This window comes from Scyliorhinus torazame, chromosome 8, assembly GCF_047496885.1.
Source record: "Scyliorhinus torazame isolate Kashiwa2021f chromosome 8, sScyTor2.1, whole genome shotgun sequence".
Classification (NCBI taxonomy): domain Eukaryota; kingdom Metazoa; phylum Chordata; class Chondrichthyes; order Carcharhiniformes; family Scyliorhinidae; genus Scyliorhinus; species Scyliorhinus torazame.
In genome coordinates, this window is record NC_092714.1 from 83,388,090 (window position 1) to 83,397,482 (window position 9,393).

A 9,393-nucleotide genomic window follows, 5' to 3' on the forward strand; every position below is an offset into this window, starting at 1 on the left:
TCTGGTCCAATATGTAGATGATCTGCTTCTACAGACGGACACAAAGGGAGAGCACAGTTCGCTTCGCGCCAAACTTTTGGAATGGAATGGAATGGAAATCGCTTATTGCCACAAGTAGGTTTCAAATGAAGTTACTGTGAAAAGCCCCTAGTCGCCACATTCCGGCGCCTGTTCGGGGAGGCTGGTACGGGGATTAAACCGTGCTGGTGGCCTGCCTTGGTCTGCTTTCAAAGCCAGCGATTTAGTCCTGTGCTAAACCAGCCCCTATAATGTTTGAGAGAGGCATGTTAGTTTTCAATCTTTGTATGTGAATGATACGGTTTGCATTGTTGATTTGCAAATAACGTTGAAGTCGGAAGTCAGGAGTGGGATTTGAACCCACGACCCTTGAAAGGGATCAGAAATCATCAAGTCCTCAATGGCTGCTTAAGTCTGGCGCCTTAGACCACTCGGCCATCCTGACAACTTAGGACTCCTACAACAGATTGGATGTAAAGTGAACCCCAAGAAGGTCCTGATTTTACAGGAAAAAGTGATTTACTTGGGTACAGTAATCACACATGGTAAACGTGAGATCAAGCAAAAGAGAATTGACTCGATCGTCAAATTGTCCCTTCCCCATAACGTAACAGCCCTCCGGTCATTTCTAGGACTGGTTGGCTACTGTAGAAACCATATCGACAGTTTCGCCACAAATGCAGCACCCCCATCTGAACTTCAAGAAACAAGCACCTTGGGAACAGCTTCCACAGCACACGGATGCCGTGGATGCTTTAAAAAGAGCCCTCAGCACAGCCTCCGCATTACAGGTCCCAGATCCGTTTTCCCCGTATGCAATTGAAGTTGCAAGCACCGACCGAACCCTTTCGGCCGTGCTCCTCCAAGAACGCCATAACCGATTAGGCCTCGTGGCATACGCCTCACGCGTGTTAGATCCTGTCGAGCAAGGATTTTCTGCCTGTAAAAGGCACCTACTCGTAGTTTTTTGGGCAGTACAATACTTTGCCTACATTACAGGACTCAACCCCATCACCATTCTCACTGAACACACCCCAACACAGCTATTATTAGACGGTCGACTTAAAGATGGCACAGTCAGCCAAATCAGCGCAGCCCGTTGGACCCTTCTTTTACAGGGACGGGGCATAATGGTTCAGAGAACCAAGACCCACACTTTCCTAGCCGATAATTTACAATATGCAGGTACCCCACACGAGTGTGAGATCATCTCCACTAAACATAATACAGGACCCTATATACCTAAGTCAGCACCCAGGAAAGCAGGTACTACACCCCAGAGACCCCAGCCCACAGACATGTGCGCACGCCTTAGAATCTATGTGGATGGCTCCTCCACAGTTTTAAATTGGAAAAGAATTACTGGTTGCGGTATTTATGTATAGGACGCGCAGGGACGTGCCCTAGAAGAGATTTCGTTAAAATTGCCCGGACACTTAGGCTCGCAGGCAGCAGAACTGGCAATCATAGCGTACATTGTAGATCACCCCGACTCGTTTCCGACCCCAGCTGACATGTATTCGGACAGTTTATATGTCTACAACAGTTTAACCGAATTCCTACTCCTGTGGGAAACTAGAGGATTTGTTTCCGCAAACGGAAAGCCCCTACCCTCAGCCCCATTACTCCGGCATATCCTAGAGACAGCTAAAGATAGGAAATATGGCATTATTAAAGTTCGCAGTCATCATCGTTCTTCCCCCCCCGCCCGGTAACGTTAAAGCAGACGCCCTAGCGAAGGCAGGTTCCAGACATGGTCACTTTTGGAACATCCCCCCGAAAGTACCCCAGTACACGCGGTTCAGGTCTCACAGACCAACATTCAAGATGTGGCAAAGGCTCAAAAAGAAGATGAGAAGCTCAGGAAAGTTTTAAAAGGCAACTACCCAGCCCCTTATGATAAGTTTAAAAACGTGATAACCACACATGACGGTGTGATTTGGAACCAAATTATTTGTCAGTTCCATGACAATCATGGACACCAGGGCACTGAACCCACCCTAGCCCACCTCAGACCTCTCTGCTGGTGGCCTGACTTAAAAGCCAATGTTACTCATTACATCAAGAATTGCTTAATCTGTGCCAAAACAATCCGGACAGATATGCAAGAAAAGCCCAGCTAAGTCACACCCGCTCTGTTAATGACCCCTGGACGAATTTGCAAATTGACTATATAGGACCCCTACCCCCCTGCAGAAATGGTTTTAAGTATGTGTTGGTGGCCATCGACACCTTCACAAAATGGGTGGAAGCTTTTCCATCCAGAACAAACACAGCCAAAACGACAGCTAAAATCCTAACACAGCACATCTTTACAAGATGGGGCCTCCCACGCAGTATAGAGTCTGATCAAGGCTCCCATTTTACAGGATGAGTGATGAAAAACGTCCTCACAATTTTCGGCATAAAGCAAAAATTTCATATTGCATACCACCCCCAATCAAGCGGCATTGCAGAAAGGATGAACAGAACTCTAAAAGCCACCCTCAGGAAAATGGTGCAACAGCACAATAGCACCTGGGACACCGTTCTCCTATTTGCATTAATGTTCATTCAAAACACAGTATCCACGTCCACAGGATACACCCCCACACCCTCATGACCGGACGCTCCATGAAAGGGAGATAGTATTTATTAGGACTGGATTTGGCCAGCCCCACATGTGGTGTTGGGTGCTCTGAGGTACAGATTAACCAACACGGTTGCAATTGGTACAACGCTATTTTATTTCAACTTGTTATTTACAGATCTGTCCTGGTACTCAGCACGTGGCGACTCTCTGAGTGTGTTGTTAATCAGGTCCTGTCCTTGTCAATGGTCTCCAGATCTACTGACCACCAGGTGTCGTGTTTCTGGTCTTATACTGTCTCTGTCCTTGCCTGTGATTGGCTGTCGTGTTATGTGTGCTAATTGGTCTGTTGGTCTGTCTATCATGATGTGTGTGTTTGAATATCATGACACCACAGTCACCGCCCTCACGCATGAAAAAGCAATACAGCAGATTATTGATAATGTAAAGGCAGCCCAGCTCGCAGCAGCTGTCAGACTTGGGACACGGACGAAGCAAAGCAAAGTTTGCTTTGATAAAACTGTACACGCCAACGAGTTTGCAGTAGGGCAGCAAGTGATGCTATCCCTATACAACCCCAGTTCATGCCTTTCCCCCAAATTTTCCGGACCGTACTGCATCTCTGACAAGTCAGCCCCTCGGTATACAAGATCACATATCCCAATGGCAAGTCTATGTGGTTTCACATAAACCAATTTAAGGCTTATGGCTCGCAGAACAACCATTCACACCACATCTCGCTTGCAGCAGCAGATGAGCACGCCCCGCCCATGAATGACGTATTCCTACCCTCCCCCAACCAGTCCAGCCCGTCCTCAGACACGACTTTGACTCCACCCCCCAGAGGCACAACTCCACCTCTCCCTTCCTTCAACCAGCAGCGACAGCGATAGCGATAGCGACAGCCCCAGCACACCACGCTACGATTACACCCCTGCACCAGGTCCCACCCCCAGCGATTATGAACATGATTCCAGCGACGCCTTCGAAAAAACGTACATTAAAGCCCCTGACCTAGACCCACCGCCTGACGATTATGGATTAACCCCTAGCAGCTCCAACCTCGACACAAAATTCTGGCACCGAGACAATTTGTTTAGGCTCATCTGGAATGATGAGATGGACCCCAATTCGCCCCAAGCAGCTTTAGCCAAACTACTCCAGTCAAGAGTATGGCAGCCGGGAGAAGATAATGACATCTTGGTGGGAGTCTGACTCCCACCAAACGAATCCCTTTGCGACCCTGTTCGCTACTGAGCAATGAGGTGTCCAGATGATGGTAAAAAGGAACCGATGGAGAGTTACGTTGTCCTTTCTGATGGAACCTGCACCATGTTTGTAATGCATGTTTGTTTGTTATTGTGAATGTTAAATGGTGTTTGTTCATTTAAAGTTTTTCATGGCCCCACGCCACCACTCTTTTAACGCCCACTGGCAGTTAATGGAACAAGTTTGTCGACAGACAACCGTTCAGAGGAACTAGTTTGTCAGCAAACAACCAATCATAGCTACTCTTCTGATTCGAAGGTAATCATGACGACCACAAATTCTTACCATTCTTGCCGGTCGCTCAGGCAATGGAGAAACTACACTGGTCCCTGCCCTGCCTGAGGACCCCAGTCTGGTTAGCTACGCTCGAGTAGATCACACACTGCACTAGTCACCGTTCTACCCGGGGATTCCACCAATAGTTACCCGCCGTGGCCCATACACACCCCATTTTGGCACTTTAGTTCAAAACTTTTTGTTTGTTTATGGCAACACTTAGGTTGCTTCCAAATGCTATTTACATCCTCAAACACTGGGATGGTAGATCGCACAGGCTGCGAGATGGCTTGCACTGTGTCAGTTTTTTCTCGGATGTCTTGTCCAAAATATTTGGTTTCAAAAAATAATAAAATGAGGGTGTCACAGATGGTGACCAATTATAATGGGTAATTGGCAATAAGAGGGCAGACAGACAGACATACAAGATCTTAAGCAAGATAATAACAGATATTATGCTTGTGTCCATAGAACTCCGGAACCTCAGGAACCTCAGAAGGAGAAAAGAAGACAGAAAGAAGGAAAGATGAAGACAACCATCATGCTCTACAGTTGGATATTAGTGGGATCCCTCCAGTTCCACGTGGACTCTACCCCCCTGACCCCTACCACGCAGGCCGTGAATGCTTTCCACCCCTGCCATACACTAAACCCCCAGACAGTGACCAGTACACCGAGCTGGTGTGATCGGTTCATCACCTGGTATTCCCTATCCTACGTTGTGGAATCACTATTAGTGCTTGTGATACTCTGCGGTGTCGTTCAGACTCTAAGACTGAGGAAATGGCAGAGGAAGGCCTCCCGCACTCGCACTCCGATATACACCCTCAGATCCCCTATTTTCCGACTTCAACAAACCCCCCAACCCCTTTAAGTGAATTAAAGTGCATCCGTTTTTTTTTGTGTGTGTTTTGTTCGTTCCAATAAAAAGAAATGTAAAACTCTGTGCTTGACTGCCACGCCAAATATACCGGTGTTGCTGCTATTGGTACAGTTTAAAATGTTGTAAATTCTTTTGATTGTTTGAGTCAGGATAGTTTAGTTAAGGATAGTTAGAGGTTACAGTTTTTCATTTTGAAATGCATGCCTGAATGTCATAGCGCCCCGTAGAATTTTATAACGATGTATGTACATAAATAATTTAGGTAAAAGTTGCAATTCATAGGACAGAGCAGTGTAGAGCCTATGAAGTGCTTACGGGTGCCCAACTTGAGAGGAGAACGAATACGATGCGGTTATTTGATCCTTCACGCTTCGCGTTGAGGATCACAAGGAGGGATGTAGCCATCTGGGATGGCCACTTCCAGAATACAAAATGGACATTTGCAAAGATTGCAGGGAAAAATGGACAATGTTAAGAAAGCAAGCAGGCAAAGAGCCTGTTTGCATATTGGAGCCGTAGCTCCCAGACAAGACTGAAACTAGGCCCATTAGCATATGGATGGCCCATCTCCGGGAACAAAGGGAGATACTTAAGTAACTGATCTGGCTCCAGACCTCGCGGCGCCAGTTCCCCAAACCAAAAGCAGAAAACAAAGCAGGACAACGGCCACCTAGGACACGCCCAGCCATCAGGGCACCCACCCCTTTATTGGTCAGGATCAATGCGGATGATCAAGATGCGGTCCAATTAATTGGGGCCAAATTCAAGACCCGCCCAAAAGCCGCGAAGCCCCCTTCAGGTATAAGAAGGCGGCCCCAAGAGAGAATCGCTCTCTTGGACTTGGCTCACACAGCGGGGAGACCCATCCACCAGCTGCACCAGAAGCATGTAAGTCCAAGGTCAACGCTCGCTACCAGATGGATGACCTTAGCTGTTTCCCCACTACCACTTCGACCCCAGCAGCCTCAGATCTGAACAGCGGCCATTGTTCCTCTGACTGAGTGGGCGCCCGAAGCTAAGTATCGGCTTTAGCAGTAGTGATGGTTTATTCTGTAGTATTTTGTGCATGAGTAGATATTACAGTGTGTGTAAATAAATAGTATTGATTTTGAACTAACTAACTGGTGTATTGGCTCTTTTGATCAGTATTTGGGTTTGAACCTTGTGGCGGTATCGAAAGATACCTGGCGACTCTAGAGCAAACATAATTAGGATTAAGGAAGGTGACCATATTGACCGCCATATTCAGAGCCAACCAAAGAGAGCAACAGGCTCCAGACTTTTCTTTCTGCTTTTTTGGTGGAGGGCTCCCTCACCATCAATGTCAAAGTTGTACATCATACACTGTGCTGTAAATTTTCAAGTCTTACTCTGACTACAACATAAGACCTACTTGATGTACCAGGCGGTCAGAAGTGATGTTTTAGTATGTTGATATTTTTTTCCACCAGATTTCGGTTAGAGAAATGCAGCTTTTTATTGTATTTTCTTTTGAGCTTGATGTGGAGTTTCGTACTGAAGGGCAACAAGGGTTAGCCCTGGTCACCAGCTATCCACTTATTCTGCTGGAACTGTACATTGTCAAAAGGTTAAAGAATTGTGGGTATCACCAGCCTCTTGCATTATTCTGCTCATTGAAGAATCTTTTATGATTCATGTACACCATTAGGTTCCTACAAAGCAAAGTGATGATTAGATTGGTGCAATTATGAATTCTGGCACTTATGGAAACCCAATAACTTGGTAAAAGTGCAGCATCATCTTGAGTTGCTCCATCTTTTTCATGAGGATAGTGATGTATATGAATAGCTTGAAATAAACTACGAGGTTGGTTCTGTTAGAGATATTCAACACAAGCACTAAACTTGGGGACGGGGGTGGTGGGGGGTTGCGAGTGGTGGTGGTGGGGGGGGGGGGGTGCGGCGGGGAGGGAAAACGTTAGCAGGACTTCAACAGCTGTATGCCTCTTGTTGCATCCTATGTGTTTGTGTTGCTCTGAAAACCAGAGACAGAGTTTGAACCTGCATTCCTTCCCTCTGGTTTTCCACTCTACTTGAATTTTGTACTCTGGCATCCAGATATTAACAGCAATGATGTGTACGAGTGTTAAAACTGCATGTTAAGTTATGTCCTTGGAGAGTAATGAATGCTATTTGCCACCAAATCAAGTATGCTACTTTGTAGAATTCTTACAATCATGGAACAAGCTAGTCGATCTATACTGGTGGACATTTATGTTGCATGTTCCTGCATAGCTCTTAGAAGGAAATTCAAATTGTGTTCGCTGGAGCTGATGATCTTTCTTCAGCCACGTGGTATTCTCTCTCCTACAAGATCTGAAAAAATTCATTCATTCCCATGCGATACAGAAATGATAGCTCAAAAAATATATTACTGCAAAGACCATATTACCTTCTCAACTCTAAAGTGGAGTCATCCCTTAATCTTGTACGTTGCTACCAATTTACTGCAATTTTATTAGCAATAACATTGATGTAGAATAGAGATGTATCCAGAGCAAATTACATGATGGGATATTTGGTCAAGTAAAGAGACGTTTGGATTTGAGCTAAAATAATAATGCGCAGTGATGTTAAAAACTAACTACAGATTTCCAACCACAAGACCGACAGTGGTAAACCACTTAAACATCATAGGTGAAAGATAGTGGGCTGGATTCTCCGCAGCCCCGCGCCAAAATCTCGTTTGGTGTGAGGGCGAAGAATCCAATTTCACGCCGAAATCGGGCCCTGCGCCGGTCCGGCGATTCTCCAGGACCTGAGAATCGGCGTGTTCGCGGAGTACCCTGCCATTGCCAGAGGCCCGCCCAGCGATCCTCCGCTCCCGACCGGCCGAGTTCCTGACGACGTGGTTCTAACCACCTATCGCCGTTCGGGAAGCTCGCGTGGCGACTGCGGACTCATTCCGCGGCCACCCTGGTGGGGTGGCGGGGGAATCAGACACTGGGGAGGGGGGGTTATAAGCGGCTCGGGGACAGATCGGGGCAGTTGGATCTCCAGGCACGCGGCCGATTGGGGGGGCCTATATTTCTCATCTGCCTCCGCGGTCCGAGTCCGCTATGGCACTCAGCATGGCCACTGGAGGCTGCTGCCGTGCACGTGCAGGGATTCAAAACCGAAACTGCGGGGGCCTGTATCCGCAGCTAAAGATGCGTGAATCACTCTGGGTCCCTGCTAGCCCCCTGCAGGTGAGTGAATTGGCTGATCTTTTTTATAGGAATCTTCGGAGTGAAACTCCAGCATTTTTACACCAGCGTGGGGACATAGTCCCATTTTTGAAGAATCCAGTCCAGCAACTTCACAGACAGAAGGACAAAAGGACAGTTGGAAATAGACAGCTGCAGATATCTACGTATCTTTATTTGATCAAAATAAAATGTGATAACTAGCTACGTGCAGGCATGCATGTGGACAGTTGGACACATGAAACCAACAAAGGTATAAAAATCATCACAGAGAAGACCAATGTAGCAACAATCTGGGAACAACCATTGCAGAAGATGACCGTGAGTACAGAGCTTGAAGAGAGAATCCAATCCCTGATCGAGCTTGGCCAGGGTAATTGTGTAATGACACCTCCACACAGGTTTATTGGATAAATATTATTAATCTGACTCATACTTGTGAGCTTATCATAGTCTTAGAGGAGGACATTATTGCTTGTTTGTTATCAAGGCAGTGTGACACTGAATTAATCTTGTTGTAGTAATGATCTTGATGGTTCACATTGATTAATAAAGTAGTGATTTGATTTAAAGAAAGAAAGTTGTTGAGTCTGTCAATTGACTTCAGCAGGGTCTCAGTCAACAGAGAATTGTATGTTTTTGAATATTTGCTGAGAGTGGGATGCTCCAGTGAATAGTGCAAGGTTAATGAATTCCAACGTGTGCTCTTTGGAGTGGTATAGAGGTTTCTTTCACTCCTTTTTATCATATCTTTGCCACTTCCCTGGCGATTCTGGCGACATTTAACTTCAGCAAACAGAATGGTTGCAAGATCATTGTAATGGATGTTATGGGGCTTTATATTTATTCATTTAAATATGTCTGCTGCTTTGATCAATTATCTTGTAACACCTTGTACTAGGTGCATTCACCAACCCTGCTGTCCCAGTGTGGAGCTGTGCTGAAAGTGGACGCAAGTTAGAGATGAGCGACAACAATTTGATTCCCAAATCTTCACATTTTTGGATTGCAGGATTGGAAAATTAACACCATGATTCCATCATTCCACTTGTAATTCTATATAAGCCAGACAGAGATTAAAGCATTGGCCCTGAGCCAATTGGTAAATATTTTGTACTCAGTATATGAGGTGCCCAGCTGTTTCCTGCAGCAGGTTTCGATAATTTACCTGGA

At 46.1% G+C, this 9,393-nt stretch overlaps 1 non-coding gene across 1 annotated transcript; it reads right to left on the reverse strand.

Annotated features, from left to right (window-relative positions):
* Positions 1-357: 357 nt before the first annotated feature.
* On the reverse strand, positions 358-463 carry trnal-uaa (transfer RNA leucine (anticodon UAA)). The gene is made up of 2 exons: positions 426-463; positions 358-403 (listed from the first exon to the last, which is right to left on the reverse strand). It is a non-coding gene; the product is annotated as a tRNA-Leu (tRNA).
* Positions 464-9,393: the final 8,930 nt, after the last annotated feature.